The sequence below is a fragment of the Thunnus thynnus genome, chromosome 24, assembly GCF_963924715.1.
Source record: "Thunnus thynnus chromosome 24, fThuThy2.1, whole genome shotgun sequence".
In the NCBI taxonomy this organism is placed as follows: Eukaryota; Metazoa; Chordata; class Actinopteri; order Scombriformes; family Scombridae; genus Thunnus; species Thunnus thynnus.
In genome coordinates, this window is record NC_089540.1 from 2,810,099 (window position 1) to 2,836,792 (window position 26,694).

Consider the following 26,694-nt stretch of genomic DNA (forward strand, 5'->3'; position numbering starts at 1 on the left):
CTGGGCGTTGAAGGCGCGTCTGATGAGCGACATCCCTAAAAGGCCCATGCGTGGTACCTTGGACAGCTTACGGCCATACCACCCTGAACACGCCCGATCTCGTCTGATCTCGGAAGCTAAGCAGGGTCGGGCCTGGTTAGTACTTGGATGGGAGACCGCCTGGGAATACCAGGTGCTGTAAGCTTTTTCACTTTTCTCCACAAGCTCCTGCCGTGTTTAACGTAGGGATCCTCTCTGGTTTTCCTCCGTGTCTTTGCAGAACTGTGCGCGGGAGTCCCACTCTCTGGTATTTCTCCGACGGAGGAACGGATCGGAACGCTCTCAGCGCAGCTGCCGCCTGGGCGTTGAAGGCGCGTCTGACGAGCGACATCCCTAAAAGGCCCATGCGTGGTACCTTGGACAGCTTACGGCCATACCACCCTGAACACGCCCGATCTCGTCTGATCTCGGAAGCTAAGCAGGGTCGGGCCTGGTGGCCTGGTTAGTACTTGGATGGGAGACCGCCTGGGAATACCAGGTGCTGTAAGCTTTTTCACTTTTCTCCACAAGCTCCTGCCGTGTTTAACGTAGGGATCCTCTCTGGTTTTCCTCCGTGTCTTTGCAGAACTGTGCGCGGGAGTCCCACTCTCTGGTATTTCTCAGACGGATCGGAACGCTCTCAGCGCAGCTGCCGCCTGGGCGTTGAAGGCGCGTCTGACGAGCGACATCCCTAAAAGGCCCATGCGTGGTACCTTGGACAGCTTACGGCCATACCACCCTGAACACGCCCGATCTCGTCTGATCTCGGAAGCTAAGCAGGGTCGGGCCTGGTTAGTACTTGGATGGGAGACCGCCTGGGAATACCAGGTGCTGTAAGCTTTTTCACTTTTCTCCACAAGCTCCTGCCGTGTTTAACGTAGGGATCCTCTCTGGTTTTCCTCCGTGTCTTTGCAGAACTGTGCGCGGGAGTCCCACTCTCTGGTATTTCTCCGACGGAGGAACGGATCGGAACGCTCTCAGCGCAGCTGCCGCCTGGGCGTTGAAGGCGCGTCTGACGAGCGACATCCCTAAAAGGCCCATGCGTGGTACCTTGGGCAGCTTACGGCCATACCACCCTGAACACGCCCGATCTCGTCTGATCTCGTAAGCTAAGCAGGGTCGGGCCTGGTTAGTACTTGGATGGGAGACCGCCTGGGAATACCAGGTGCTGTAAGCTTTTTCACTTTTCTCCACAAGCTCCTGCCGTGTTTAACGTAGGGATCCTCTCTGGTTTTCCTCCGTGTCTTTGCAGAACTGTGCGCGGGAGTCCCACTCTCTGGTATTTCTCCGACGGATCGGAACGCTCTCAGCGCAGCTGCCGCCTGGGCGTTGAAGGCGCGTCTGACGAGCGACATCCCTAAAAGGCCCATGCGTGGTACCTTGGACAGCTTACGGCCATACCACCCTGAACACGCCCGATCTCGTCTGATCTCGGAAGCTAAGCAGGGTCGGGCCTGGTTAGTACTTGGATGGGAGACCGCCTGGGAATACCAGGTGCTGTAAGCTTTTTCACTTTTCTCCACAAGCTCCTGCCGTGTTTAACGTAGGGATCCTCTCTGGTTTTCCTCCGTGTCTTTGCAGAACTGTGCGCGGGAGTCCCACTCTCTGGTATTTCTCCGACGGAGGAACGGATCGGAACGCTCTCAGCGCAGCTGCCGCCTGGGCGTTGAAGGCGCGTCTGACGAGCGACATCCCTAAAAGGCCCATGCGTGGTACCTTGGACAGCTTACGGCCATACCACCCTGAACACGCCCGATCTCGTCTGATCTCGGAAGCTAAGCAGGGTCGGGCCTGGTTAGTACTTGGATGGGAGACCGCCTGGGAATACCAGGTGCTGTAAGCTTTTTCACTTTTCTCCACAAGCTCCTGCCGTGTTTAACGTTGGGATCCTCTCTGGTTTTCCTCCGTGTCTTTGCAGAACTGTGCGCGGGAGTCCCACTCTCTGGTATTTCTCCGACGGAGGAACGGATCGGAACGCTCTCAGCGCAGCTGCCGCCTGGGCGTTGAAGGCGCGTCTGACGAGCGACATCCCTAAAAGGCCCATGCGTGGTACCTTGGACAGCTTACGGCCATACCACCCTGAACACGCCCGATCTCGTCTGATCTCGGAAGCTAAGCAGGGTCGGGCCTGGTTAGTACTTGGATGGGAGACCGCCTGGGAATACCAGGTGCTGTAAGCTTTTTCACTTTTCTCCACAAGCTCCTGCCGTGTTTAACGTAGGGATCCTCTCTGGTTTTCCTCCGTGTCTTTGCAGAACTGTGCGCGGGAGTCCCACTCTCTGGTATTTCTCCGACGGAGGAACGGATCGGAACGCTCTCAGCGCAGCTGCCGCCTGGGCGTTGAAGGCGCGTCTGACGAGCGACATCCCTAAAAGGCCCATGCGTGGTACCTTGGGCAGCTTACGGCCATACCACCCTGAACACGCCCGATCTCGTCTGATCTCGTAAGCTAAGCAGGGTCGGGCCTGGTTAGTACTTGGATGGGAGACCGCCTGGGAATACCAGGTGCTGTAAGCTTTTTCACTTTTCTCCACAAGCTCCTGCCGTGTTTAACGTAGGGATCCTCTCTGGTTTTCCTCCGTGTCTTTGCAGAACTGTGCGCGGGAGTCCCACTCTCTGGTATTTCTCCGACGGATCGGAACGCTCTCAGCGCAGCTGCCGCCTGGGCGTTGAAGGCGCGTCTGACGAGCGACATCCCTAAAAGGCCCATGCGTGGTACCTTGGACAGCTTACGGCCATACCACCCTGAACACGCCCGATCTCGTCTGATCTCGGAAGCTAAGCAGGGTCGGGCCTGGTTAGTACTTGGATGGGAGACCGCCTGGGAATACCAGGTGCTGTAAGCTTTTTCACTTTTCTCCACAAGCTCCTGCCGTGTTTAACGTAGGGATCCTCTCTGGTTTTCCTCCGTGTCTTTGCAGAACTGTGCGCGGGAGTCCCACTCTCTGGTATTTCTCCGACGGATCGGAACGCTCTCAGCGCAGCTGCCGCCTGGGCGTTGAAGGCGCGTCTGACGAGCGACATCCCTAAAAGGCCCATGCGTGGTACCTTGGACAGCTTACGGCCATACCACCCTGAACACGCCCGATCTCGTCTGATCTCGGAAGCTAAGCAGGGTCGGGCCTGGTTAGTACTTGGATGGGAGACCGCCTGGGAATACCAGGTACTGTAAGCTTTTTCACTTTTCTCCACAAGCTCCTGCCGTGTTTAACGTAGGGATCCTCTCTGGTTTTCCTCCGTGTCTTTGCAGAACTGTGCGCGGGAGTCCCACTCTCTGGTATTTCTCCGACGGAGGAACGGATCGGAACGCTCTCAGCGCAGCTGCCGCCTGGGCGTTGAAGGCGCGTCTGACGAGCGACATCCCTAAAAGGCCCATGCGTGGTACCTTGGACAGCTTACGGCCATACCACCCTGAACACGCCCGATCTCGTCTGATCTCGGAAGCTAAGCAGGGTCGGGCCTGGTTAGTACTTGGATGGGAGACCGCCTGGGAATACCAGGTGCTGTAAGCTTTTTCACTTTTCTCCACAAGCTCCTGCCGTGTTTAACGTAGGGATCCTCTCTGGTTTTCCTCCGTGTCTTTGCAGAACTGTGCGCGGGAGTCCCACTCTCTGGTATTTCTCCGACGGAGGAACGGATCGGAACGCTCTCAGCGCAGCTGCCGCCTGGCCGTTGAAGGCGCGTCTGACGAGCGACATCCCTAAAAGGCCCATGCGTGGTACCTTGGGCAGCTTACGGCCATACCACCCTGAACACGCCCGATCTCGTCTGATCTCGGAAGCTAAGCAGGGTCGGGCCTGGTTAGTACTTGGATGGGAGACCGCCTGGGAATACCAGGTGCTGTAAGCTTTTTCACTTTTCTCCACAAGCTCCTGCCGTGTTTAACGTAGGGATCCTCTCTGGTTTTCCTCCGTGTCTTTGCAGAACTGTGCGCGGGAGTCCCACTCTCTGGTATTTCTCCGACGGAGGAACGGATCGGAACGCTCTCAGCGCAGCTGCCGCCTGGGCGTTGAAGGCGCGTCTGACGAGCGACATCCCTAAAAGGCCCATGCGTGGTACCTTGGGCAGCTTACGGCCATACCACCCTGAACACGCCCGATCTCGTCTGATCTCGTAAGCTAAGCAGGGTCGGGCCTGGTTAGTACTTGGATGGGAGACCGCCTGGGAATACCAGGTGCTGTAAGCTTTTTCACTTTTCTCCACAAGCTCCTGCCGTGTTTAACGTAGGGATCCTCTCTGGTTTTCCTCCGTGTCTTTGCAGAACTGTGCGCGGGAGTCCCACTCTCTGGTATTTCTCCGACGGATCGGAACGCTCTCAGCGCAGCTGCCGCCTGGGCGTTGAAGGCGCGTCTGACGAGCGACATCCCTAAAAGGCCCATGCGTGGTACCTTGGACAGCTTACGGCCATACCACCCTGAACACGCCCGATCTCGTCTGATCTCGGAAACTAAGCAGGGTCGGGCCTGGTTAGTACTTGGATGGGAGACCGCCTGGGAATACCAGGTGCTGTAAGCTTTTTCACTTTTCTCCACAAGCTCCTGCCGTGTTTAACGTAGGGATCCTCTCTGGTTTTCCTCCGTGTCTTTGCAGAACTGTGCGCGGGAGTCCCACTCTCTGGTATTTCTCCGACGGAGGAACGGATCGGAACGCTCTCAGCGCAGCTGCCGCCTGGGCGTTGAAGGCGCGTCTGACGAGCGACATCCCTAAAAGGCCCATGCGTGGTACCTTGGGCAGCTTACGGCCATACCACCCTGAACACGCCCGATCTCGTCTGATCTCGGAAGCTAAGCAGGGTCGGGCCTGGTTAGTACTTGGATGGGAGACCGCCTGGGAATACCAGGTGCTGTAAGCTTTTTCACTTTTCTCCACAAGCTCCTGCCGTGTTTAACGTAGGGATCCTCTCTGGTTTTCCTCCGTGTCTTTGCAGAACTGTGCGCGGGAGTCCCACTCTCTGGTATTTCTCCGACGGATCGGAACGCTCTCAGCGCAGCTGCCGCCTGGGCGTTGAAGGCGCGTCTGACGAGCGGCATCCCTAAAAGGCCCATGCGTGGTACCTTGGACAGCTTACGGCCATACCACCCTGAACACGCCCGATCTCGTCTGATCTCGGAAGCTAAGCAGGGTCGGGCCTGGTTAGTACTTGGATGGGAGACCGCCTGGGAATACCAGGTGCTGTAAGCTTTTTCACTTTTCTCCACAAGCTCCTGCCGTGTTTAACGTAGGGATCCTCTCTGGTTTTCCTCCGTGTCTTTGCAGAACTGTGCGCGGGAGTCCCACTCTCTGGTATTTCTCCGACGGAGGAACGGATCGGAACGCTCTCAGCGCAGCTGCCGCCTGGGCGTTGAAGGCGCGTCTGACGAGCGACATCCCTAAAAGGCCCATGCGTGGTACCTTGGACAGCTTACGGCCATACCACCCTGAACACGCCCGATCTCGTCTGATCTCGGAAGCTAAGCAGGGTCGGGCCTGGTTAGTACTTGGATGGGAGACCGCCTGGGAATACCAGGTGCTGTAAGCTTTTTCACTTTTCTCCACAAGCTCCTGCCGTGTTTAACGTAGGGATCCTCTCTGGTTTTCCTCCGTGTCTTTGCAGAACTGTGCGCGGGAGTCCCACTCTCTGGTATTTCTCCGACGGAGGAACGGATCGGAACGCTCTCAGCGCAGCTGCCGCCTGGGCGTTGAAGGCGCGTCTGACGAGCGACATCCCTAAAAGGCCCATGCGTGGTACCTTGGACAGCTTACGGCCATACCACCCTGAACACGCCCGATCTCGTCTGATCTCGGAAGCTAAGCAGGGTCGGGCCTGGTTAGTACTTGGATGGGAGACCGCCTGGGAATACCAGGTGCTGTAAGCTTTTTCACTTTTCTCCACAAGCTCCTGCCGTGTTTAACGTAGGGATCCTCTCTGGTTTTCCTCCGTGTCTTTGCAGAACTGTGCGCGGGAGTCCCACTCTCTGGTATTTCTCCGACGGAGGAACGGATCGGAACGCTCTCAGCGCAGCTGCCGCCTGGGCGTTGAAGGCGCGTCTGACGAGCGACATCCCTAAAAGGCCCATGCGTGGTACCTTGGACAGCTTACGGCCATACCACCCTGAACACGCCCGATCTCGTCTGATCTCGGAAGCTAAGCAGGGTCGGGCCTGGTTAGTACTTGGATGGGAGACCGCCTGGGAATACCAGGTGCTGTAAGCTTTTTCACTTTTCTCCACAAGCTCCTGCCGTGTTTAACGTAGGGATCCTCTCTGGTTTTCCTCCGTGTCTTTGCAGAACTGTGCGCGGGAGTCCCACTCTCTGGTATTTCTCCGACGGATCGGAACGCTCTCAGCGCAGCTGCCGCCTGGGCGTTGAAGGCGCGTCTGACGAGCGACATCCCTAAAAGGCCCATGCGTGGTACCTTGGACAGCTTACGGCCATACCACCCTGAACACGCCCGATCTCGTCTGATCTCGGAAGCTAAGCAGGGTCGGGCCTGGTTAGTACTTGGATGGGAGACCGCCTGGGAATACCAGGTGCTGTAAGCTTTTTCACTTTTCTCCACAAGCTCCTGCCGTGTTTAACGTAGGGATCCTCTCTGGTTTTCCTCCGTGTCTTTGCAGAACTGTGCGCGGGAGTCCCACTCTCTGGTATTTCTCCGACGGAGGAACGGATCGGAACGCTCTCAGCGCAGCTGCCGCCTGGCCGTTGAAGGCGCGTCTGACGAGCGACATCCCTAAAAGGCCCATGCGTGGTACCTTGGGCAGCTTACGGCCATACCACCCTGAACACGCCCGATCTCGTCTGATCTCGGAAGCTAAGCAGGGTCGGGCCTGGTTAGTACTTGGATGGGAGACCGCCTGGGAATACCAGGTGCTGTAAGCTTTTTCACTTTTCTCCACAAGCTCCTGCCGTGTTTAACGTAGGGATCCTCTCTGGTTTTCCTCCGTGTCTTTGCAGAACTGTGCGCGGGAGTCCCACTCTCTGGTATTTCTCCGACGGAGGAACGGATCGGAACGCTCTCAGCGCAGCTGCCGCCTGGGCGTTGAAGGCGCGTCTGACGAGCGACATCCCTAAAAGGCCCATGCGTGGTACCTTGGACAGCTTACGGCCATACCACCCTGAACACGCCCGATCTCGTCTGATCTCGGAAGCTAAGCAGGGTCGGGCCTGGTTAGTACTTGGATGGGAGACCGCCTGGGAATACCAGGTGCTGTAAGCTTTTTCACTTTTCTCCACAAGCTCCTGCCGTGTTTAACGTAGGGATCCTCTCTGGTTTTCCTCCGTGTCTTTGCAGAACTGTGCGCGGGAGTCCCACTCTCTGGTATTTCTCCGACGGATCGGAACGCTCTCAGCGCAGCTGCCGCCTGGGCGTTGAAGGCGCGTCTGACGAGCGACATCCCTAAAAGGCCCATGCGTGGTACCTTGGACAGCTTACGGCCATACCACCCTGAACACGCCCGATCTCGTCTGATCTCGGAAGCTAAGCAGGGTCGGGCCTGGTTAGTACTTGGATGGGAGACCGCCTGGGAATACCAGGTGCTGTAAGCTTTTTCACTTTTCTCCACAAGCTCCTGCCGTGTTTAACGTAGGGATCCTCTCTGGTTTTCCTCCGTGTCTTTGCAGAACTGTGCGCGGGAGTCCCACTCTCTGGTATTTCTCCGACGGAGGAACGGATCGGAACGCTCTCAGCGCAGCTGCCGCCTGGGCGTTGAAGGCGCGTCTGACGAGCGACATCCCTAAAAGGCCCATGCGTGGTACCTTGGACAGCTTACGGCCATACCACCCTGAACACGCCCGATCTCGTCTGATCTCGGAAGCTAAGCAGGGTCGGGCCTGGTTAGTACTTGGATGGGAGACCGCCTGGGAATACCAGGTGCTGTAAGCTTTTTCACTTTTCTCCACAAGCTCCTGCCGTGTTTAACGTAGGGATCCTCTCTGGTTTTCCTCCGTGTCTTTGCAGAACTGTGCGCGGGAGTCCCACTCTCTGGTATTTCTCCGACGGATCGGAACGCTCTCAGCGCAGCTGCCGCCTGGGCGTTGAAGGCGCGTCTGACGAGCGACATCCCTAAAAGGCCCATGCGTGGTACCTTGGACAGCTTACGGCCATACCACCCTGAACACGCCCGATCTCGTCTGATCTCGGAAACTAAGCAGGGTCGGGCCTGGTTAGTACTTGGATGGGAGACCGCCTGGGAATACCAGGTGCTGTAAGCTTTTTCACTTTTCTCCACAAGCTCCTGCCGTGTTTAACGTAGGGATCCTCTCTGGTTTTCCTCCGTGTCTTTGCAGAACTGTGCGCGGGAGTCCCACTCTCTGGTATTTCTCCGACGGAGGAACGGATCGGAACGCTCTCAGCGCAGCTGCCGCCTGGGCGTTGAAGGCGCGTCTGACGAGCGACATCCCTAAAAGGCCCATGCGTGGTACCTTGGGCAGCTTACGGCCATACCACCCTGAACACGCCCGATCTCGTCTGATCTCGGAAGCTAAGCAGGGTCGGGCCTGGTTAGTACTTGGATGGGAGACCGCCTGGGAATACCAGGTGCTGTAAGCTTTTTCACTTTTCTCCACAAGCTCCTGCCGTGTTTAACGTAGGGATCCTCTCTGGTTTTCCTCCGTGTCTTTGCAGAACTGTGCGCGGGAGTCCCACTCTCTGGTATTTCTCCGACGGATCGGAACGCTCTCAGCGCAGCTGCCGCCTGGGCGTTGAAGGCGCGTCTGACGAGCGGCATCCCTAAAAGGCCCATGCGTGGTACCTTGGACAGCTTACGGCCATACCACCCTGAACACGCCCGATCTCGTCTGATCTCGGAAGCTAAGCAGGGTCGGGCCTGGTTAGTACTTGGATGGGAGACCGCCTGGGAATACCAGGTGCTGTAAGCTTTTTCACTTTTCTCCACAAGCTCCTGCCGTGTTTAACGTAGGGATCCTCTCTGGTTTTCCTCCGTGTCTTTGCAGAACTGTGCGCGGGAGTCCCACTCTCTGGTATTTCTCCGACGGAGGAACGGATCGGAACGCTCTCAGCGCAGCTGCCGCCTGGGCGTTGAAGGCGCGTCTGACGAGCGACATCCCTAAAAGGCCCATGCGTGGTACCTTGGACAGCTTACGGCCATACCACCCTGAACACGCCCGATCTCGTCTGATCTCGGAAGCTAAGCAGGGTCGGGCCTGGTTAGTACTTGGATGGGAGACCGCCTGGGAATACCAGGTGCTGTAAGCTTTTTCACTTTTCTCCACAAGCTCCTGCCGTGTTTAACGTAGGGATCCTCTCTGGTTTTCCTCCGTGTCTTTGCAGAACTGTGCGCGGGAGTCCCACTCTCTGGTATTTCTCCGACGGAGGAACGGATCGGAACGCTCTCAGCGCAGCTGCCGCCTGGGCGTTGAAGGCGCGTCTGACGAGCGACATCCCTAAAAGGCCCATGCGTGGTACCTTGGACAGCTTACGGCCATACCACCCTGAACACGCCCGATCTCGTCTGATCTCGGAAGCTAAGCAGGGTCGGGCCTGGTTAGTACTTGGATGGGAGACCGCCTGGGAATACCAGGTGCTGTAAGCTTTTTCACTTTTCTCCACAAGCTCCTGCCGTGTTTAACGTAGGGATCCTCTCTGGTTTTCCTCCGTGTCTTTGCAGAACTGTGCGCGGGAGTCCCACTCTCTGGTATTTCTCCGACGGAGGAACGGATCGGAACGCTCTCAGCGCAGCTGCCGCCTGGGCGTTGAAGGCGCGTCTGACGAGCGACATCCCTAAAAGGCCCATGCGTGGTACCTTGGGCAGCTTACGGCCATACCACCCTGAACACGCCCGATCTCGTCTGATCTCGGAAGCTAAGCAGGGTCGGGCCTGGTTAGTACTTGGATGGGAGACCGCCTGGGAATACCAGGTGCTGTAAGCTTTTTCACTTTTCTCCACAAGCTCCTGCCGTGTTTAACGTAGGGATCCTCTCTGGTTTTCCTCCGTGTCTTTGCAGAACTGTGCGCGGGAGTCCCACTCTCTGGTATTTCTCCGACGGAGGAACGGATCGGAACGCTCTCAGCGCAGCTGCCGCCTGGCCGTTGAAGGCGCGTCTGACGAGCGACATCCCTAAAAGGCCCATGCGTGGTACCTTGGGCAGCTTACGGCCATACCACCCTGAACACGCCCGATCTCGTCTGATCTCGGAAGCTAAGCAGGGTCGGGCCTGGTTAGTACTTGGATGGGAGACCGCCTGGGAATACCAGGTGCTGTAAGCTTTTTCACTTTTCTCCACAAGCTCCTGCCGTGTTTAACGTAGGGATCCTCTCTGGTTTTCCTCCGTGTCTTTGCAGAACTGTGCGCGGGAGTCCCACTCTCTGGTATTTCTCCGACGGAGGAACGGATCGGAACGCTCTCAGCGCAGCTGCCGCCTGGGCATTGAAGGCGCGTCTGACGAGCGACATCCCTAAAAGGCCCATGCGTGGTACCTTGGACAGCTTACGGCCATACCACCCTGAACACGCCCGATCTCGTCTGATCTCGGAAGCTAAGCAGGGTCGGGCCTGGTTAGTACTTGGATGGGAGACCGCCTGGGAATACCAGGTGCTGTAAGCTTTTTCACTTTTCTCCACAAGCTCCTGCCGTGTTTAACGTAGGGATCCTCTCTGGTTTTCCTCCGTGTCTTTGCAGAACTGTGCGCGGGAGTCCCACTCTCTGGTATTTCTCCGACGGAGGAACGGATCGGAACGCTCTCAGCGCAGCTGCCGCCTGGGCGTTGAAGGCGCGTCTGACGAGCGACATCCCTAAAAGGCCCATGCGTGGTACCTTGGACAGCTTACGGCCATACCACCCTGAACACGCCCGATCTCGTCTGATCTCGGAAGCTAAGCAGGGTCGGGCCTGGTTAGTACTTGGATGGGAGACCGCCTGGGAATACCAGGTGCTGTAAGCTTTTTCACTTTTCTCCACAAGCTCCTGCCGTGTTTAACGTAGGGATCCTCTCTGGTTTTCCTCCGTGTCTTTGCAGAACTGTGCGCGGGAGTCCCACTCTCTGGTATTTCTCCGACGGATCGGAACGCTCTCAGCGCAGCTGCCGCCTGGGCGTTGAAGGCGCGTCTGACGAGCGACATCCCTAAAAGGCCCATGCGTGGTACCTTGGACAGCTTACGGCCATACCACCCTGAACACGCCCGATCTCGTCTGATCTCGGAAGCTAAGCAGGGTCGGGCCTGGTTAGTACTTGGATGGGAGACCGCCTGGGAATACCAGGTGCTGTAAGCTTTTTCACTTTTCTCCACAAGCTCCTGCCGTGTTTAACGTAGGGATCCTCTCTGGTTTTCCTCCGTGTCTTTGCAGAACTGTGCGCGGGAGTCCCACTCTCTGGTATTTCTCCGACGGAGGAACGGATCGGAACGCTCTCAGCGCAGCTGCCGCCTGGCCGTTGAAGGCGCGTCTGACGAGCGACATCCCTAAAAGGCCCATGCGTGGTACCTTGGGCAGCTTACGGCCATACCACCCTGAACACGCCCGATCTCGTCTGATCTCGGAAGCTAAGCAGGGTCGGGCCTGGTTAGTACTTGGATGGGAGACCGCCTGGGAATACCAGGTGCTGTAAGCTTTTTCACTTTTCTCCACAAGCTCCTGCCGTGTTTAACGTAGGGATCCTCTCTGGTTTTCCTCCGTGTCTTTGCAGAACTGTGCGCGGGAGTCCCACTCTCTGGTATTTCTCCGACGGAGGAACGGATCGGAACGCTCTCAGCGCAGCTGCCGCCTGGGCGTTGAAGGCGCGTCTGACGAGCGACATCCCTAAAAGGCCCATGCGTGGTACCTTGGACAGCTTACGGCCATACCACCCTGAACACGCCCGATCTCGTCTGATCTCGGAAGCTAAGCAGGGTCGGGCCTGGTTAGTACTTGGATGGGAGACCGCCTGGGAATACCAGGTGCTGTAAGCTTTTTCACTTTTCTCCACAAGCTCCTGCCGTGTTTAACGTAGGGATCCTCTCTGGTTTTCCTCCGTGTCTTTGCAGAACTGTGCGCGGGAGTCCCACTCTCTGGTATTTCTCCGACGGATCGGAACGCTCTCAGCGCAGCTGCCGCCTGGGCGTTGAAGGCGCGTCTGACGAGCGACATCCCTAAAAGGCCCATGCGTGGTACCTTGGACAGCTTACGGCCATACCACCCTGAACACGCCTGATCTCGTCTGATCTCGGAAGCTAAGCAGGGTCGGGCCTGGTTAGTACTTGGATGGGAGACCGCCTGGGAATACCAGGTGCTGTAAGCTTTTTCACTTTTCTCCACAAGCTCCTGCCGTGTTTAACGTAGGGATCCTCTCTGGTTTTCCTCCGTGTCTTTGCAGAACTGTGCGCGGGAGTCCCACTCTCTGGTATTTCTCCGACGGAGGAACGGATCGGAACGCTCTCAGCGCAGCTGCCGCCTGGGCGTTGAAGGCGCGTCTGACGAGCGACATCCCTAAAAGGCCCATGCGTGGTACCTTGGACAGCTTACGGCCATACCACCCTGAACACGCCCGATCTCGTCTGATCTCGGAAGCTAAGCAGGGTCGGGCCTGGTTAGTACTTGGATGGGAGACCGCCTGGGAATACCAGGTGCTGTAAGCTTTTTCACTTTTCTCCACAAGCTCCTGCCGTGTTTAACGTAGGGATCCTCTCTGGTTTTCCTCCGTGTCTTTGCAGAACTGTGCGCGGGAGTCCCACTCTCTGGTATTTCTCCGACGGAGGAACGGATCGGAACGCTCTCAGCGCAGCTGCCGCCTGGGCGTTGAAGGCGCGTCTGACGAGCGACATCCCTAAAAGGCCCATGCGTGGTACCTTGGACAGCTTACGGCCATACCACCCTGAACACGCCCGATCTCGTCTGATCTCGGAAGCTAAGCAGGGTCGGGCCTGGTTAGTACTTGGATGGGAGACCGCCTGGGAATACCAGGTGCTGTAAGCTTTTTCACTTTTCTCCACAAGCTCCTGCCGTGTTTAACGTAGGGATCCTCTCTGGTTTTCCTCCGTGTCTTTGCAGAACTGTGCGCGGGAGTCCCACTCTCTGGTATTTCTCCGACGGAGGAACGGATCGGAACGCTCTCAGCGCAGCTGCCGCCTGGGCGTTGAAGGCGCGTCTGACGAGCGACATCCCTAAAAGGCCCATGCGTGGTACCTTGGGCAGCTTACGGCCATACCACCCTGTCATGCATGTGTGGAAGTTGGAGAGACACCGGAAGCAAGAGAGAGGCAGAGCAGACATGCGAGGAGACACAAGCTCCTCCGTTTTGGATTTTGCATTTAGTTTAAGTGTGTTTTTCTCTAAAAGTGGATGATTTTGAGTTAATTATAGAATCTAAGTTTGATTTTTTTGAGCACTTTTTTCCCCCCGACAGTAGTTTGCTGATCGGGGGAGGTGTACTTTAGTTAGTCACGTATAATGAATGACAATGGATATAACAACATGGCGACGGACTAAGCAAATGGCAAAATGACTAAGGCTCAGCAAAACACACTCAAAATAAAACAGATGGAAATACCACTCATGGATAATACAGCATTCAGTTTGGACTATAGCATCAGACATCAAAGGATATACACCAGAATAATATTGCATCAGATCCATAAGGAGAATTATTCACGCACATGCACAGTTTGCAATAAGGAACCGGAGGACTTGGAACATATTTTTCAAAAATGTACAGCATTGACACAGTTTAAAACATTCGTACGCACCCTGATACAATCACATTGCAATATCACAATGTTAAATAACTCGGACTGGGTATGGACATTCATATTTGGCATCACAAAAAAACCAAAAGAAACAGAACAAAACACTTATTAAGACAATCTTAGCAATAGCACAGAAAGCCATCTGGATTAGAAGAAACTACGCACTTTTTGAGAATAAAACAATTAACATCAACCAACTATTCCGAAATACTCTAATTGCATACTTCTGAACAATACATGAAGCAGACAAAGACACTTTTCTTCAAACACTACCGAAATAACAACACTCTGTTCAACAGGTTGGATGATGACAAGCTGTCTCAAGTTTTGACTTCTACTGACTACTAGTCAGTTACGTGGTTGGTCATGATTATACTCTGACTGTTGTCTGTTGTTCTATTCGGTAGAGTAAAGAATTTACTCTGACTAGTCTTTGTTCTTTATCTGTTTAAATGAAACATTGCAGAAATGCACTAGTCAAACAGTGACTATATGAACAAACTGTTGACACGATTGGAATTGTATGAAATGAAGAAGATACAAGTAGGAGAGGCTCTGTTTTAAAGAGTATCTCTTAGTAAGATGGTTAACATGACAATTCCCTCTTTCCACATGTCTTTCTCTGTCTCAATTTATATAAGCAATTTACCTCTGTGAAACAACACGCACTGGAGATACGGAATATTTTCATCCTTTTGTGGCTGTTGCTCCAGCTCCTTTAAAAAAAACCCACCAATGTAGCTGAAAGGTTCAGTAATTCTATATGCCAAAGCAAAAAATCACCCTCATTTGGTGGATGTTTTGGTGTTAACAACCGAAAACCGAAAATCGCGATCTACACATAATTGCTTGGCTTCGCTGTATTGAGGCACATAAAAGATTAGCCATCTTTTGTGGATTATCAGTGTATTTTCCTGTGAATTCCGCTAAGGGAACAAGGCCAATATCACATTACATGCACTAACATTAGCTAGATGAAAATTATGCTAGGCTACATGATTTAAAATCACATAAGGGGGTTGCACCTCTACTGTGGACTTCCTACTATAATTATAACATAAGCAGACAAGGGAATGTATAGTCATTGGTGGGCATGTACTGCTGACAATGGCACCAGATGTTAGCGGGATGGGAGGATGAAGGCCAGGGATGGAGATTGTCAGATCCTGGTCAGCTCCTGAGGCGGGGGTCTCCATCAGACTCCACCATTCATCGGGGTGGTGGAGACAGGAGACTGTCATGTCATCACAGACAGCTGCTCTTATGACTTCCCCCTGTCTTGTGCACGAGCACAAACTGTTACTGATTGACCAGAAAAGTGCTGTGTGGCTTGGTCTGAGCAACTTTGTTTGTTTCCCATTTACAGAGCCAGGACTTGTGTATGAATTTTTTTTCAGGGCACACACAGACAGCTACTGGACCGACCGTGAGATATTCGCTGAATTTGACAAAAAGTGTATTGAACAATCTTTCTCCAGAATCGCTGACTCCACCTTCATGTGACCAATGAAGTCAGTTAATGAAGGTTTGTCCGCTTGAAAAATATGACAAAAGGATTAGTATTTTGATTAATTTTAAAAAATGAACTTAGCAGATGAATGTCAGCCCACATGAAGGCCAATGGTATCCAGTTTCGCCAAGATAAAAGACAGACAAAATGAGAAAGACAACAGGAAAATAAAATCAGTCACAGCTGATAAAACATTTATCTGACAGTGTACTTGAAAACCTGATCAAATACAGTTGAAGCTAACAATGTACAATTATAGCTAACAAATAGTGCTGGCATACAATAAATGAATGAATCCAAAGTGCAGATTCTTTTGCGGGTTTGATACGTATAGGGTCTGTACTGGTAAGTAATTCCTCTGGGAAGTAGCCGTATGCATTCTTGCACCCTAAAGTCCAACATGGACAGAAACCCTCGCTTTCTCCTGCATACTCAACTTAATATGTCACCAGACGAGCCTCCAGTGATAATAATAGTAGCATGTACCAGAGTTAGACATTGTTTGTTAGCCCGTTACGCTGTGGATACTTCACCGCTTGCAGACTTTGGAGATACTCTCTGCTGCAGTTTGGTTGATACAATAGTTAGACTACTTTAGTGCCATTTAGTAATTGTTCCTGAAATTTGATTGACTGTTTTTATTTTCTCCAGGTCATTTCACATTATGTCAGGATACAACATACATATGAGTTGGTAGATCTTTTATTTACTATAAAATTCATACACATGTAGCATCAACACAATTATCACAAAAGTGAATAAAAAACAATTGAACTCATAAGTTATCAGTTGTAATTAGTATACAGCCTAATATTTTTGGAGAATAATGAAGCATAAATGTATTTATTACCCCAAAATACACCCACATCTGGTTAGAGTGCCCTGCATTAACTTGGCCTGAGAGGTGTGAAACATCCAGTACTGGGACACTGGAAATATTTAATATCTTTAGATATCCGGACTCCTGTATACTGAGATAACGCAAACACTTGAACTTCTCAGCACCACTAACAAATTCAGCGTAAGCTGATAAAAATACAGGTGACCCTAATTAAGTACAGCTATGGTCAATAAATACAGCTGATACTGAAGCATGTCAAATACCAGCAGAAATAAATTACCATTAACTATGTTTTTGTCGTCCTATTATTTTTGCGGCATCTAATGGTCCCCGGTAATGACTGGTGTAGTGTCTGTGGCAGATGCACTACGACGGAGAAAGAACTGAAACTTCACAGTACATAGTTTCATTTCGATAAACTCCATGATTCCGTCGAAATCCAAATGAAAAAACCCTGAGAATTTTGAACCTCAGGTAGACAGTAATGTTCAAGCTAAACTTAATGTGAAAGAAAAATAGCTATACGATATAATGTTGGAATCATACTTGGGCCATGGCACTTCTGTTACGAGGCAAAATATCGTGCTGTAGAATCAGAATTGACTGGCTTTGCAGCATCAGTTGGTGCCTGGTGATCATCAGAAATAATGAGGACAGAAGTGAAATCTCTGCACTGCAACAAATTTTGTAGTAATTTGGTAAACCTGACTGACTAAGCTTTTGTCCAGCAGCTGCTTGTAGTCTGTATTTGACTTAAGGTCAGGTTATGTTTTATATTAACGGGTCAGATCAGAATTGATTTAGAGATAATTGGGTAACAGATTAGTAGATGTTCAGCTTTTCAGGTGCAGGTTTGCAAATGGAACTGTGCTAGACTCAGTCGGGGGAAAATTACCTCACATATTTAAACCTGTTTTAAAATGTTTTCAGTAACATGTTTATTTGTTCCCGGCATTTAGGATGCTAGGATGTAGGCCTACTCTGTTTAGAAAGGAGTGCACATGGCACAGGACTTTTGGTATTTCACACACTAATTAGCAACAACCTTCCAGTCAGATGAAAATATAGAACATTATTTTAATGTAGATCATTACTGATCTTGGCGTCGTGTCAGAAGAATGAAATAATTAATGAGATTACCTCTCTGTGCCATCTGCATGTAAAATAATGCATAGCCCTTCTCTCAAATCAGAGACTGTAGATGAAACACACATAATTCATCGCCATTCCTGCTGCTGCATTGTATTTTAATTCTTGTATCAATCTGCAGTAAATGAAAAAGAAAACGTGTATCAAACTGAAAGGTGGTAAACTTAACACAAATGAAAGGTGTTTTGTGATTTTAGAGATGTCAGTGTGCTTGCACCTCTGCCAACTGAAACCACGAAAATTGTTTCGTGCCTATATTTTCAATAAGAGGTGGTCTGAGCAGGTTTTGTTGTAAAGTCAATTTCATGCCTGTGAAAATCTCTTTTGACTTGGCCCTGGTTCCCAACATTAGTAATATTTTGTGTATTAAATCTCTCATTTCAGTCCAATATTTGGTAATTTATCACTCATGTTGCACAAATAATAGAATACGGGTTTCAGTAGAGCAGTTTGATGGCAGGGCAGATCATCTGTTTAATCAGTGATAGTGACAACAGGTGTGCATCATTGGCTGCACCAAGCAGTGAGTCACTAGCCTCTGTCAAGTTGAGGTAGGAAGGACGAAACTGTTCTGTAGTAACAGTGACAATCTATATAATCTGGTGCACTCATGGCTTTGTGTGTGTGACCAGAGGAAATTGTGTTTGTCAGCAGTAACAGAGAAATTCTACATCAATATTGTATATATGTTTTGAAAGCTTTGTATCAGTGTAGCTCACAATGTTGTCTCCTGAGTAGATGGTACGTTCCAATTAGGTGAGGCTGAGACGGTAAAAGACCAGTCACTGGTCAATTGTAATAAGCAAGGGAAGTGAGGAGATGGCAGCTTGCTGTGAGACTGCAGATTTAATGTTTGTTTTTGCTTTGCTTTGTCTTGTTGAATTGCCTGGGGTTCATTTTTGCCTGTTTCATGAATATTTTGTTAATTAAAAAAATCTTTTTTTTTTTTTTTTTTGCACATACTTCAGCCTGCTGACTTGCTGTTTTAACAGATAACATCATCTGCCCTTTACTGGGGTGGTGCCAATACAATGCCAAAATTGGCACCAATGGGTCTGCATAAACACCAAAAAGCCAAAATCCACAGTTTAAAGTGTTCAATAGAACTGTAAATAATACAATAGAATCCCATAAAACAAAGATTAAAAAGCAAGGAAAAGTGTTTTCAGTGTGCAAAATAGGCACATAAGGTGCACTTGCTGTGTACAGAGGGGAAAAACAAATCAGTTGACAGGAAGTGAATTCAAGTTCTAAAACAGCACAGAAAGCCTCTGAGGCAGCGTCCCTGACGTCTTCTGTTCCCATCTTCTGTGGTGCCTGGTATGTCTTCCATGGGGTTAGGTGTTAGACAGAGAGTTGTGGTGGTGCTGCTACTGCTGTCTTCCTGGCCATCTGATGTACCAGGGGACCCACAATATTCATAAAGGACAAATTCTTCATTGCACAATACCATTTTATAAAGCATCTTGTCCTTGCAATCTCCTTATCATTGTACTTAAGTATACAGCTATAGAATATACTTTGCCATTTTAAGTTTTGAAAAACAAATGTTTAGACTATAGTAGTTTAAACATTTGTCTAAACCCATGGCAAAATGACAAAATTACTAAATTAAATAAATTAAAGACAAATTGTTGTTGTAGCAGAAAGAAAATGGAGAAAAGTCTAAATTACATGTCCACCACAACATTTTCCAGAAGCATCTTGGTGTGTACAATAAGGCACCAGAATCCCTAGAGTCTTTTGACCTGGTTGACGATGAAATGCTCCTGAAGGTAGTAGTATCACAGCTTAAGCCCTCCACTTGCCCGCTTGATCCCATCCCCACCACCCTTTTTAAAACAATTTTTAACTGTTGGTGTTTTTCCAACCTTACTTAAGACTGCTACAGTGAAGGAAAAACAACCTTGACTCATCTGTCCTCACCAACTTCTAATTTTCCATTTTTAGGCAAAATTTTAGAGAAATTAAAGGTTATTTAATAAGGGTTATTACCAAAAAATGCCTCAGTGTGTGGATTTACAAATATATATGGAGATAATTAGTCTTATAGTAACCCCTTACTACTTTAATAAACTCTTTGATGAATTAGGGACCGTAAGCTCTGTGACAGATTTATATTATAATTGACTTTAAGCAGTGACATGAAACAAAGGAATAAAAGTGTCTGCATTACATAGTATGCGGCAACTAGGAAAGTGATTTTGCTACAGTGATAATATAGTGTTTAAGGATATGATTGTGCAGCAAGGAAAGTGATTGTAATAACGAAAAAAGAATTTTAAAAAATCTTTGGGGGATTTTGATGTGTATGTAGAGGGGGTTCAAAGATTTTTATTCAATCACAGAAACATTTCTTTGGATTCTTTCAAACCTCTCTCCCAACACAACAATTGCACCCTTCCTATGTTTAACACCCTTTACATTCAAAATACAGCACACCTTTTCCACACTAAATAACCCACACCCATCCACCACCTGCCCAACCTTAGTGATGCCAGTGGCGGTCATGGCACCGCTGACGAGAACACTCCCCCCGTGCATGAAAAATGGGCTGTCGAGGAAAGGTAACTGCAGCATCTGCTCTTTGGAACTGCACTAAGGCCTGAGGTGGAGCAGAATCTTGCCCCATACCTCTAGTACCTCCTGGTAAAACACCAGGTGCCTCCTCCCCTAGCTTCTCCAAGTGCACCCAACTGCCAACTTAAGGAAGCGTGGTCGCTCCAGGTGTTGAACCTGTACTCCATTTTACTGATAACTTTCACAGCCTCCACAGAGGCAACACACAGGTCCTGCCGGGACTGCCTCATAACACCCTTCACTATCTGCCTCCAAGAAAACTCTCGAGAGGGTGGAAAACTCTTCAGACATTGACTAAGTTCTGTTCATGCCATAAGTCAAATAGGGCTGTCCTACTGATATAATTTTTAAATACATTATTATTTGAGTCAGATTTTGACATAACCATATTAAAGTCACTTATCATTGTATTAACACACTATTTTGCAAGGCTGCTAAAAAACACTTTCCTCTCATTTTGACAGTTAGAGGCGTATGTATTTACAGTGAAATCTATAATCAATCTACCCAACCCATTGTTATATATTTCTTTAATATAGCCATCCCACATGATTTGTTGGAAGCGTGCTGTTTCCTATCAGGCATGTTTCCTTTTTTACCCTTTATTATCAAAAAATAAAGAATTTGAACATCATGTCATACTGCACAACATTCAAAATGAAATAATAAAACAAAATATGCCAAAAAACCAAACTATGTTAAGTTCTAGAATGTGTGAAAACCCCTTTTTGTCACAAATTGTAGCAGGAATGGACCCAAATGCAGAGACCATAGGTGAAGCAGATCTTAAGAAAACTTCTTTATTAGAAGTGTGCAGCAAAAAAAAAATTGGCTGAGCTGGGCAGAGCAGAATGAACCAGGATGAAACAGAACAGACTGGAACAAAACAAAAGATCCAACAGAGACTGAACAGAAAACCAGGGCTAAAACACAAATTGCGCACAATGCACAAAATGGTGAACAGGTGACTGGACACAAGGGCAGGCTGGGGGCTCATAGGCTGAGGGACACACAGGGAGCAGGGCAGGGCTGATGAGACTGATACAGGGCAGGTGTGGGGAAGACACGGACCAGGGCAGGGCTAACGAGGGTAATGCAGGGCAGGTGAGAGGAGGAGCACAGGAACACAGGAGGAAAACAGCAAACAGAAAACCAAAACCCAGAAAACACAATTAGGCTCAAAAAGGCCCCAAATGCCAGCAGGCCAAATGCAAACAAAACACACCGAGCTACTGTACAGAGCTAAATGGGCTGCAAGATAACTAAGACATGAAAAGTCATGTCATTGGTCCCTGAGTGTTTGTTTGTTTTTCACCCAGAAAGAACAGAGCACAGTACAGTTCATATATAGATATTCTAATGTTTCATCTTCATATTTACATACCTTGCATTTTCTTTCATACAGATTCTTGTGGATCTGGTGCAGTACAATCCCTGTGTAGATTCTCCTGTGCCTTATCTTAAAATCCAAATCGAATTTTGCCAGGGTTATGGAGGAGATGTCAAGATTTTGCCAGATAGTTTCGACATTGTGGTTTGGAAAGACTGACTGCCTGATATTTTCGACAGTGGGCCTTCTTACCAGTTTAGATATTAACAGTTTATAGAATGCTTTCGTGTTTCCTGAGCTCAGTTCAGTAGTTTTATCTCTGAGGTGCAGGAGGAACTGCAGGGGATTGCCGTGCACCTTACACTCTTCCGTTACGAGCAACCTGTGCCACTCTGGCAGCAGGGCTTGCTCAAATTTCTCACCCACTTTGATTATAGTTTGTTTCCTATATACAATTTTCTTTTCGTGCAATATATTACACACTTTATCAATATTAAACATCCCATTGCCATCCAACACCTGTTTTATTTTGTTATTTCTGCTTTTTGTAAGGTCTTGCATACAAACACCCTTCCCCTGTGACTAAACTCCGGAGTCTGGAGGAAAGGTAACTGTGCCACCTGCTCTTTGTTCCTTCATTTAGGCCTGAGGTGGGACAGAATCTTGCCCCATTCCTCTAGCACCTCCTGGTAGAAACCCAACAGGCCGCTGTAGGCTTTTCTGGGGAGGAGGGTGCACAGATTGTGCACTCCTCTCTCCCCGTACTCATCCAAACGGCCAGCCAGCGAGTCCTCCCAGGTGTACGATAGTAGATAGACGATAGTACTGAATCAAGCCTGCCACAAGTGCAGAGTCCATTAGTACTAAGTGATGTTATGTGCAACATTAGGGAAATGATAAGGGCATAAGAAAGCCACATCACATGTTAGATTTACTGTTTTTCCTCCGCTTTCTCAATCCCGCTAATTTGCCGGTCATGTGCTGCCTTCTGATGTTTTTAATTGAGGCAAAGTCCATGTCCGAGTTACTAGCTGGCTTACTCCGAAACAATAGGCACGAGGCTATGCTGAAGGGTAGCGAACCTGAGGGTGCAGCGGCAAGCAGCTGTTCTTGTGCCACTTCCCAACACCTCTAACCCCTCTCTCCCACATGTGGGACTGAGCCCAAGCTCATCTCGTCCAAGCTGGAGCCCAGCGTCCGGTCCTTTCCCGGAGCACTAGGCTGGGGTTGCACAACTGCTGGAGGTCCGCCGACCCCCTCGTAGGCCAACACTGCTTCCCCTTCACTACTTCCACCTGTTGCCCTGTCCTCTGCTTCATCACAGCTCATGCCATCACTGGACTCATTCATGGACTCCGACTCGACTCTATCGCTGCCAGATTCACTGAAGTTAGTCACATTCATCGATTGGGTTAAAGCACACTTCACATTTCTTGGATTTTATTATAAATGCTGGCAAACTCAAAAATGTTACCACTAACATAATTTGAAAGGCTTTCCGCCATTATTTGGGACTCATTGATTTTTGAATCCATCAATTAGCCACCACTCTTTGCCTTTATGGTGCGACATAGTCACCTCATACAGATTGCTGCTTGTTGCACAGTCCACGGATGCATCGCATCAGTTCCAGAACTGTGACCTCATTCTTTTCCACAATCTCCAGGTTGACTGTGAGGTCTTTTTCATAAGAGATGGGAGCTTGAGCCAACTCCTTCCTCGCCGGTGTTATGTCTCAACTGGTTTTCAAGCTAATTGGTTTCCGTACCTAACAGCAGCAGCCTTTGTCTGCCTCTGTCAGCAGATTGTCACAGATACTACAGACGATCTAAACTCAGACATTAATGTCAAAATATGCTAAATAATATATCAGTTAAAAATAAACACTGAGCCACAGGGTGAATAATGCAAGTAGTAATATTCTAACCTAAACACAGTAGGGGAGAATGGGGTAACGTGAGCCACTTTTTACATTTGATGATTTTACTACAAAATGAAAGTGCATTTGTTTAAAATAATAGTCACTATGTATACCTCAGGTTGTTGTGTACCCATGGAAATTAAAACGAGTTATCTAATTATTATGGTTTTAGAAAAATTAGCCATCAAAAAAAAGTAAGTCCTATGGCACAATTTGCCCCAAGGTGGGGGTAAAATGAGCATGAGGATGGGGTAAATAGTGCTACCATTAAATACTGATATAAAAATCACACAAAATCAAACAAATTAATTATAAAATTAAAAATAATTTTGAACTTTATTAATGCCATCAATTTAACAAAGGCAAAAACTTGTACTTTTAAGTAAAACCATATGTTTGTGTCCTGTTGTTCAACATGTTACCTCAACATTTTCAGTAAAGATTAAACTGTGATCTTTGTGTGTTACTTATAGTAAGAATGTGTGTGTAAATGTGCTTTTGTGTATACAGACGGGTGACAAATTAAAGGAAAAACTGGTCCAGGTCTGAACGCTTGACCCCTACAGTGAGGGGATCTGGTGGCTCTGTTTGCTGTGGGGGGCATTTTGCTGGCATGGTTTGTTTCCACTTGTCCCCTTAGAGGGAAGCGTCACTGCTGATCAATACAAAGTAGTTGTGAGTGATCACCTTTATCCTATGATGAAACATTTCTATCCTGATGGGAGTGGTCTCTTCCAGGATGACAATGCCCCTATCCATAGAGCATGAGGGGTCACTGAATGGTTTGATGAGTATTAAATGATGTGAATTATATGGTATGACCTTCACAGTCACCAGATCTCAACCCAGCTGAATACCTATGGGAGATTCTGGACTGATGTGTTAGACAGTGCTCTCCACCACCATCATCAAAACACCAGATGAGGGAATATCTTTTTGAAGAATGATGTTCATCCCTCCAGAAGAGTTCAGAGACAGTAGAATCAATGCCAAGGCACATTGAAGCTGTTCTGGTGGCACGTGGTGGCCAACACCTTACTAAGACACTTTATGTTGGCTTTTCCTTTAATTTGTTACCCGTCTGTATGTACAGCATGTTTGTGTGTGGCTTAAACTTAACATTAGTCAACAATTAGGTATTTATTCATCAACATTGTAGCACTTGTAACAGCAGTGTCTCTAGTCTAGAATATCAGAAAATAATTTCTGGGGATGAATTGAGCCATTGACTCAACTTGCCCCAACATCACTGCCACGTTTTATCCCACAGCCTCCACTTTGACAAAACTGTTTCATACAGTGACTCAGATCCACAGTTATGCTAAGTTTATGACCTTGTTTTGTAGCTTACACTGACTTAAATTAACATGTAATAATGTCCAAAACGTATCTATTTTAATTAAGATATAAGACCAATAACTGTAGTAACATGATGAATTCACTTGGCATGACAAAAATCTTTGTCTTTTTGTTTTGCTTACCACTATCTCCATGTGCTTGAGTCCAAGATGAACTTTTGTTTATGGTTATAAAGGGGGTGGCTCATTTTACCCACTGACTCTATTTACCCCGTTCTCCCCTACTGAAAATATGGACTTCATAAACAAAGTCATTCTCTCTTCTTTTGTGTATATTGTATAGTAAAATAAAATACAGATGGGAAACCACTCAGACCTCTGTCATTAAGTGTTTGTCAATATTGTGTATATTCGTCAATATTCAAGAGCTTTACTCCAAATGAACCAAGCATGGTGTGTTATCAAATGATTCTATCCAAAAGTGCAATCATAATGAATCAGTTGTCACACTGACTGCAAGACAGGCATTGGAAAAAAATAAAATTTTCAGTATTTGTATACTGATTATTTTACAGAAACCCAACATTCCCCCATGAGCAAGCACTTGGCAACAGTGGTAAGGAAAAACTCCCCTTTAATGGGAAGAAACCTCAAGCAGAACCAGGCTCTAGGTGGGCCGCCATCTGCCTTGACCGGTTGGATTGAGAGAGAAAGGAGGGAGAGAGAGAGAGAGACAATAAAAACGACAATACTAACAATAACAATAATAATAAAAATAATAATTTAAAAAAAGTGTGGGCATCAAGCAGGGGGTCCACAACCACAATCCACAAAAGCTCGCAATCCATAACTAGGGGGTCCACGACCATGATCCATAGGAACCTGGGAGACGAGAAAGCACAAAAACTTTTGGGGAAGAAGCCAAGGTAGTTACATGCATGAATGGAACATGAACCCTTCCCATCAACATCTGTAGCACCCACAATGGTGAGCCCCCAACTGTACAAAAGAGGAAGGTTTCTACCAATGTAGCAGTTTCAGTGTTTGGTGTTCCAGAGTTGTGAAGCCCAATGATACTCTACAAACTGAGTTTTCATTAACAGCTAGCATTTTGTGAGAATAAGGCTTTAGATTGTTACCTCCTCCTGCGGTTACAGTGTACATGCTGGACAATAAAAGTCCTGCTCCAAGGGTGGTCTTCACAATGACAGCATGAATGAATGCATTCACAACCTTATGTGACAAAGCCAAGCTCTGACATGCTGCTGTTTTCCCTGAGTCACCAGTGCCCACTGCTGTTTGGAGAGAAAAGTGAAAAATCTTAAAGCACTTGGTACTCTGAGGCGGTCTGCCATCCAAGTACTAAACAGGCCTGACCCTGTTTATCTTCTGAGATTAGACGAGATCGGGCATGTTCAGGGTGGTATGGCCATAAGCCATTGAAGTCACCACACATATGCCTTTTTATAGATGTCAGTTAACAACAGCAGTGATACACACTCATGCATTAGCACACATGCATATGAAAAACATATGTTTTAACATTTCAGAGATCAGATAAGATGATAAATTATTTGTAACTTATTAGCTTGAGTCAAAATAAATGAAATGAAAAAGTGACTCTCTTGTTGAACAAGGTGTTTTAGTTCCAATTTAAAGGATTGGGCTGGCCATTTTCTACATTTTTCTTATTGTCAACAAATCTTATGTTCAGAGTCAAACCAACAATGAACTGATCTACTAGCAAGTAAGCCTTACATATTCATTCATCTGGACCTTAGATCGCCATTGTTGTCCAAAAAAAAAACATGTCAGTGTGCTACACTGCTGCACTGGGTGACAGGTTCATTCAGCAACCTAAATTTAGGAAACAACCCCCATTGTCATGGGTACCACCTGCAATGTTATTGTCCCTCGTTCTGTTTTACATATTCTATTTCAGCCACTCAGCACATGATAGTTGCTCACTGGCCTGGCTACAAAGCGACCATTCTGTCCAGCTCTAATATTTCTGTCCATAGGGCTCCTCCTTAAAATCTAGCAACAGATGAGTATTGGGGAATACTCTGTTGACTGTTTGCCTAAATTCAACTCAGGCTACACAAAGCATGGCCTGATCTGTCTCTCAAAGCTCTGTTTACACTGAAGAAGCAAAAGGTCCCAAAATAATTTTAGAAAATGTTTGGAGAAAAAATATAGGGCTGTGACATAGTGACAATGTATTATCACATGCATTGCATATTGCTTGGCAATGTTGAGCGTCTTGTCTTATCATTATATATAGTTTGAGTCCCTCCTGCACTAGATAGGTCTGTGCTAAGGTCTAATAGAAAACACACAACACAAATATTAATTTCCATTTATTATTCTGCTCTGTTTGTTCAAGTACAGTC

The 26,694-nt window shown here is 48.4% G+C and overlaps 38 non-coding genes and 1 pseudogene across 38 annotated transcripts; all 39 read left to right on the forward strand.

The window, feature by feature from the left end:
• Nucleotides 1–65: 65 nt before the first annotated feature.
• On the forward strand, nt 66–184 carry LOC137177854 (5S ribosomal RNA). The gene has a single exon (XR_010926471.1). It is a non-coding gene; the product is annotated as a 5S ribosomal RNA (ribosomal RNA).
• Nucleotides 185–402: 218 nt separating this feature from the next.
• On the forward strand, nt 403–529 carry LOC137178131 (5S ribosomal RNA; annotated as a pseudogene).
• A 210-nt stretch (nt 530–739) lies between these two features.
• LOC137177855 (5S ribosomal RNA) lies at nt 740–858 on the forward strand. Its single transcript, XR_010926472.1, has one exon. It is a non-coding gene; the product is annotated as a 5S ribosomal RNA (ribosomal RNA).
• Nucleotides 859–1,076: 218 nt separating this feature from the next.
• On the forward strand, nt 1,077–1,195 carry LOC137178047 (5S ribosomal RNA). The gene has a single exon (XR_010926656.1). It is a non-coding gene; the product is annotated as a 5S ribosomal RNA (ribosomal RNA).
• Nucleotides 1,196–1,405: 210 nt separating this feature from the next.
• On the forward strand, nt 1,406–1,524 carry LOC137177857 (5S ribosomal RNA). The gene has a single exon (XR_010926474.1). It is a non-coding gene; the product is annotated as a 5S ribosomal RNA (ribosomal RNA).
• Nucleotides 1,525–1,742: 218 nt separating this feature from the next.
• LOC137177858 (5S ribosomal RNA) lies at nt 1,743–1,861 on the forward strand. Its single transcript, XR_010926475.1, has one exon. It is a non-coding gene; the product is annotated as a 5S ribosomal RNA (ribosomal RNA).
• A 218-nt stretch (nt 1,862–2,079) lies between these two features.
• On the forward strand, nt 2,080–2,198 carry LOC137177859 (5S ribosomal RNA). Its single transcript, XR_010926476.1, has one exon. It is a non-coding gene; the product is annotated as a 5S ribosomal RNA (ribosomal RNA).
• A 218-nt stretch (nt 2,199–2,416) lies between these two features.
• On the forward strand, nt 2,417–2,535 carry LOC137178048 (5S ribosomal RNA). Its single transcript, XR_010926657.1, has one exon. It is a non-coding gene; the product is annotated as a 5S ribosomal RNA (ribosomal RNA).
• Nucleotides 2,536–2,745: 210 nt separating this feature from the next.
• LOC137177860 (5S ribosomal RNA) lies at nt 2,746–2,864 on the forward strand. Its single transcript, XR_010926477.1, has one exon. It is a non-coding gene; the product is annotated as a 5S ribosomal RNA (ribosomal RNA).
• A 210-nt stretch (nt 2,865–3,074) lies between these two features.
• LOC137177951 (5S ribosomal RNA) lies at nt 3,075–3,193 on the forward strand. Its single transcript, XR_010926565.1, has one exon. It is a non-coding gene; the product is annotated as a 5S ribosomal RNA (ribosomal RNA).
• A 218-nt stretch (nt 3,194–3,411) lies between these two features.
• Nucleotides 3,412–3,530, forward strand: LOC137177861 (5S ribosomal RNA). The gene has a single exon (XR_010926478.1). It is a non-coding gene; the product is annotated as a 5S ribosomal RNA (ribosomal RNA).
• A 218-nt stretch (nt 3,531–3,748) lies between these two features.
• On the forward strand, nt 3,749–3,867 carry LOC137177862 (5S ribosomal RNA). The gene has a single exon (XR_010926479.1). It is a non-coding gene; the product is annotated as a 5S ribosomal RNA (ribosomal RNA).
• Nucleotides 3,868–4,085: 218 nt separating this feature from the next.
• LOC137178049 (5S ribosomal RNA) lies at nt 4,086–4,204 on the forward strand. The gene has a single exon (XR_010926658.1). It is a non-coding gene; the product is annotated as a 5S ribosomal RNA (ribosomal RNA).
• Nucleotides 4,205–4,414: 210 nt separating this feature from the next.
• LOC137178025 (5S ribosomal RNA) lies at nt 4,415–4,533 on the forward strand. The gene has a single exon (XR_010926636.1). It is a non-coding gene; the product is annotated as a 5S ribosomal RNA (ribosomal RNA).
• A 218-nt stretch (nt 4,534–4,751) lies between these two features.
• Nucleotides 4,752–4,870, forward strand: LOC137177863 (5S ribosomal RNA). The gene has a single exon (XR_010926480.1). It is a non-coding gene; the product is annotated as a 5S ribosomal RNA (ribosomal RNA).
• A 210-nt stretch (nt 4,871–5,080) lies between these two features.
• LOC137177864 (5S ribosomal RNA) lies at nt 5,081–5,199 on the forward strand. Its single transcript, XR_010926481.1, has one exon. It is a non-coding gene; the product is annotated as a 5S ribosomal RNA (ribosomal RNA).
• Nucleotides 5,200–5,417: 218 nt separating this feature from the next.
• LOC137177865 (5S ribosomal RNA) lies at nt 5,418–5,536 on the forward strand. The gene has a single exon (XR_010926482.1). It is a non-coding gene; the product is annotated as a 5S ribosomal RNA (ribosomal RNA).
• A 218-nt stretch (nt 5,537–5,754) lies between these two features.
• On the forward strand, nt 5,755–5,873 carry LOC137177866 (5S ribosomal RNA). The gene has a single exon (XR_010926483.1). It is a non-coding gene; the product is annotated as a 5S ribosomal RNA (ribosomal RNA).
• A 218-nt stretch (nt 5,874–6,091) lies between these two features.
• On the forward strand, nt 6,092–6,210 carry LOC137177868 (5S ribosomal RNA). The gene has a single exon (XR_010926485.1). It is a non-coding gene; the product is annotated as a 5S ribosomal RNA (ribosomal RNA).
• A 210-nt stretch (nt 6,211–6,420) lies between these two features.
• LOC137177869 (5S ribosomal RNA) lies at nt 6,421–6,539 on the forward strand. Its single transcript, XR_010926486.1, has one exon. It is a non-coding gene; the product is annotated as a 5S ribosomal RNA (ribosomal RNA).
• A 218-nt stretch (nt 6,540–6,757) lies between these two features.
• On the forward strand, nt 6,758–6,876 carry LOC137177870 (5S ribosomal RNA). Its single transcript, XR_010926487.1, has one exon. It is a non-coding gene; the product is annotated as a 5S ribosomal RNA (ribosomal RNA).
• Nucleotides 6,877–7,094: 218 nt separating this feature from the next.
• On the forward strand, nt 7,095–7,213 carry LOC137177871 (5S ribosomal RNA). Its single transcript, XR_010926488.1, has one exon. It is a non-coding gene; the product is annotated as a 5S ribosomal RNA (ribosomal RNA).
• Nucleotides 7,214–7,423: 210 nt separating this feature from the next.
• Nucleotides 7,424–7,542, forward strand: LOC137177872 (5S ribosomal RNA). Its single transcript, XR_010926489.1, has one exon. It is a non-coding gene; the product is annotated as a 5S ribosomal RNA (ribosomal RNA).
• A 218-nt stretch (nt 7,543–7,760) lies between these two features.
• LOC137177873 (5S ribosomal RNA) lies at nt 7,761–7,879 on the forward strand. Its single transcript, XR_010926490.1, has one exon. It is a non-coding gene; the product is annotated as a 5S ribosomal RNA (ribosomal RNA).
• Nucleotides 7,880–8,089: 210 nt separating this feature from the next.
• Nucleotides 8,090–8,208, forward strand: LOC137178026 (5S ribosomal RNA). Its single transcript, XR_010926637.1, has one exon. It is a non-coding gene; the product is annotated as a 5S ribosomal RNA (ribosomal RNA).
• Nucleotides 8,209–8,426: 218 nt separating this feature from the next.
• On the forward strand, nt 8,427–8,545 carry LOC137177874 (5S ribosomal RNA). The gene has a single exon (XR_010926491.1). It is a non-coding gene; the product is annotated as a 5S ribosomal RNA (ribosomal RNA).
• Nucleotides 8,546–8,755: 210 nt separating this feature from the next.
• LOC137177875 (5S ribosomal RNA) lies at nt 8,756–8,874 on the forward strand. Its single transcript, XR_010926492.1, has one exon. It is a non-coding gene; the product is annotated as a 5S ribosomal RNA (ribosomal RNA).
• Nucleotides 8,875–9,092: 218 nt separating this feature from the next.
• LOC137177876 (5S ribosomal RNA) lies at nt 9,093–9,211 on the forward strand. Its single transcript, XR_010926493.1, has one exon. It is a non-coding gene; the product is annotated as a 5S ribosomal RNA (ribosomal RNA).
• A 218-nt stretch (nt 9,212–9,429) lies between these two features.
• LOC137177877 (5S ribosomal RNA) lies at nt 9,430–9,548 on the forward strand. The gene has a single exon (XR_010926494.1). It is a non-coding gene; the product is annotated as a 5S ribosomal RNA (ribosomal RNA).
• A 218-nt stretch (nt 9,549–9,766) lies between these two features.
• On the forward strand, nt 9,767–9,885 carry LOC137177879 (5S ribosomal RNA). Its single transcript, XR_010926496.1, has one exon. It is a non-coding gene; the product is annotated as a 5S ribosomal RNA (ribosomal RNA).
• Nucleotides 9,886–10,103: 218 nt separating this feature from the next.
• LOC137177880 (5S ribosomal RNA) lies at nt 10,104–10,222 on the forward strand. Its single transcript, XR_010926497.1, has one exon. It is a non-coding gene; the product is annotated as a 5S ribosomal RNA (ribosomal RNA).
• A 218-nt stretch (nt 10,223–10,440) lies between these two features.
• LOC137177881 (5S ribosomal RNA) lies at nt 10,441–10,559 on the forward strand. The gene has a single exon (XR_010926498.1). It is a non-coding gene; the product is annotated as a 5S ribosomal RNA (ribosomal RNA).
• Nucleotides 10,560–10,777: 218 nt separating this feature from the next.
• On the forward strand, nt 10,778–10,896 carry LOC137177882 (5S ribosomal RNA). Its single transcript, XR_010926499.1, has one exon. It is a non-coding gene; the product is annotated as a 5S ribosomal RNA (ribosomal RNA).
• A 210-nt stretch (nt 10,897–11,106) lies between these two features.
• On the forward strand, nt 11,107–11,225 carry LOC137177883 (5S ribosomal RNA). The gene has a single exon (XR_010926500.1). It is a non-coding gene; the product is annotated as a 5S ribosomal RNA (ribosomal RNA).
• Nucleotides 11,226–11,443: 218 nt separating this feature from the next.
• On the forward strand, nt 11,444–11,562 carry LOC137177885 (5S ribosomal RNA). The gene has a single exon (XR_010926501.1). It is a non-coding gene; the product is annotated as a 5S ribosomal RNA (ribosomal RNA).
• A 218-nt stretch (nt 11,563–11,780) lies between these two features.
• On the forward strand, nt 11,781–11,899 carry LOC137177886 (5S ribosomal RNA). Its single transcript, XR_010926502.1, has one exon. It is a non-coding gene; the product is annotated as a 5S ribosomal RNA (ribosomal RNA).
• A 210-nt stretch (nt 11,900–12,109) lies between these two features.
• Nucleotides 12,110–12,228, forward strand: LOC137177945 (5S ribosomal RNA). The gene has a single exon (XR_010926560.1). It is a non-coding gene; the product is annotated as a 5S ribosomal RNA (ribosomal RNA).
• Nucleotides 12,229–12,446: 218 nt separating this feature from the next.
• Nucleotides 12,447–12,565, forward strand: LOC137177887 (5S ribosomal RNA). The gene has a single exon (XR_010926503.1). It is a non-coding gene; the product is annotated as a 5S ribosomal RNA (ribosomal RNA).
• Nucleotides 12,566–12,783: 218 nt separating this feature from the next.
• Nucleotides 12,784–12,902, forward strand: LOC137177888 (5S ribosomal RNA). Its single transcript, XR_010926504.1, has one exon. It is a non-coding gene; the product is annotated as a 5S ribosomal RNA (ribosomal RNA).
• Nucleotides 12,903–26,694: the final 13,792 nt, after the last annotated feature.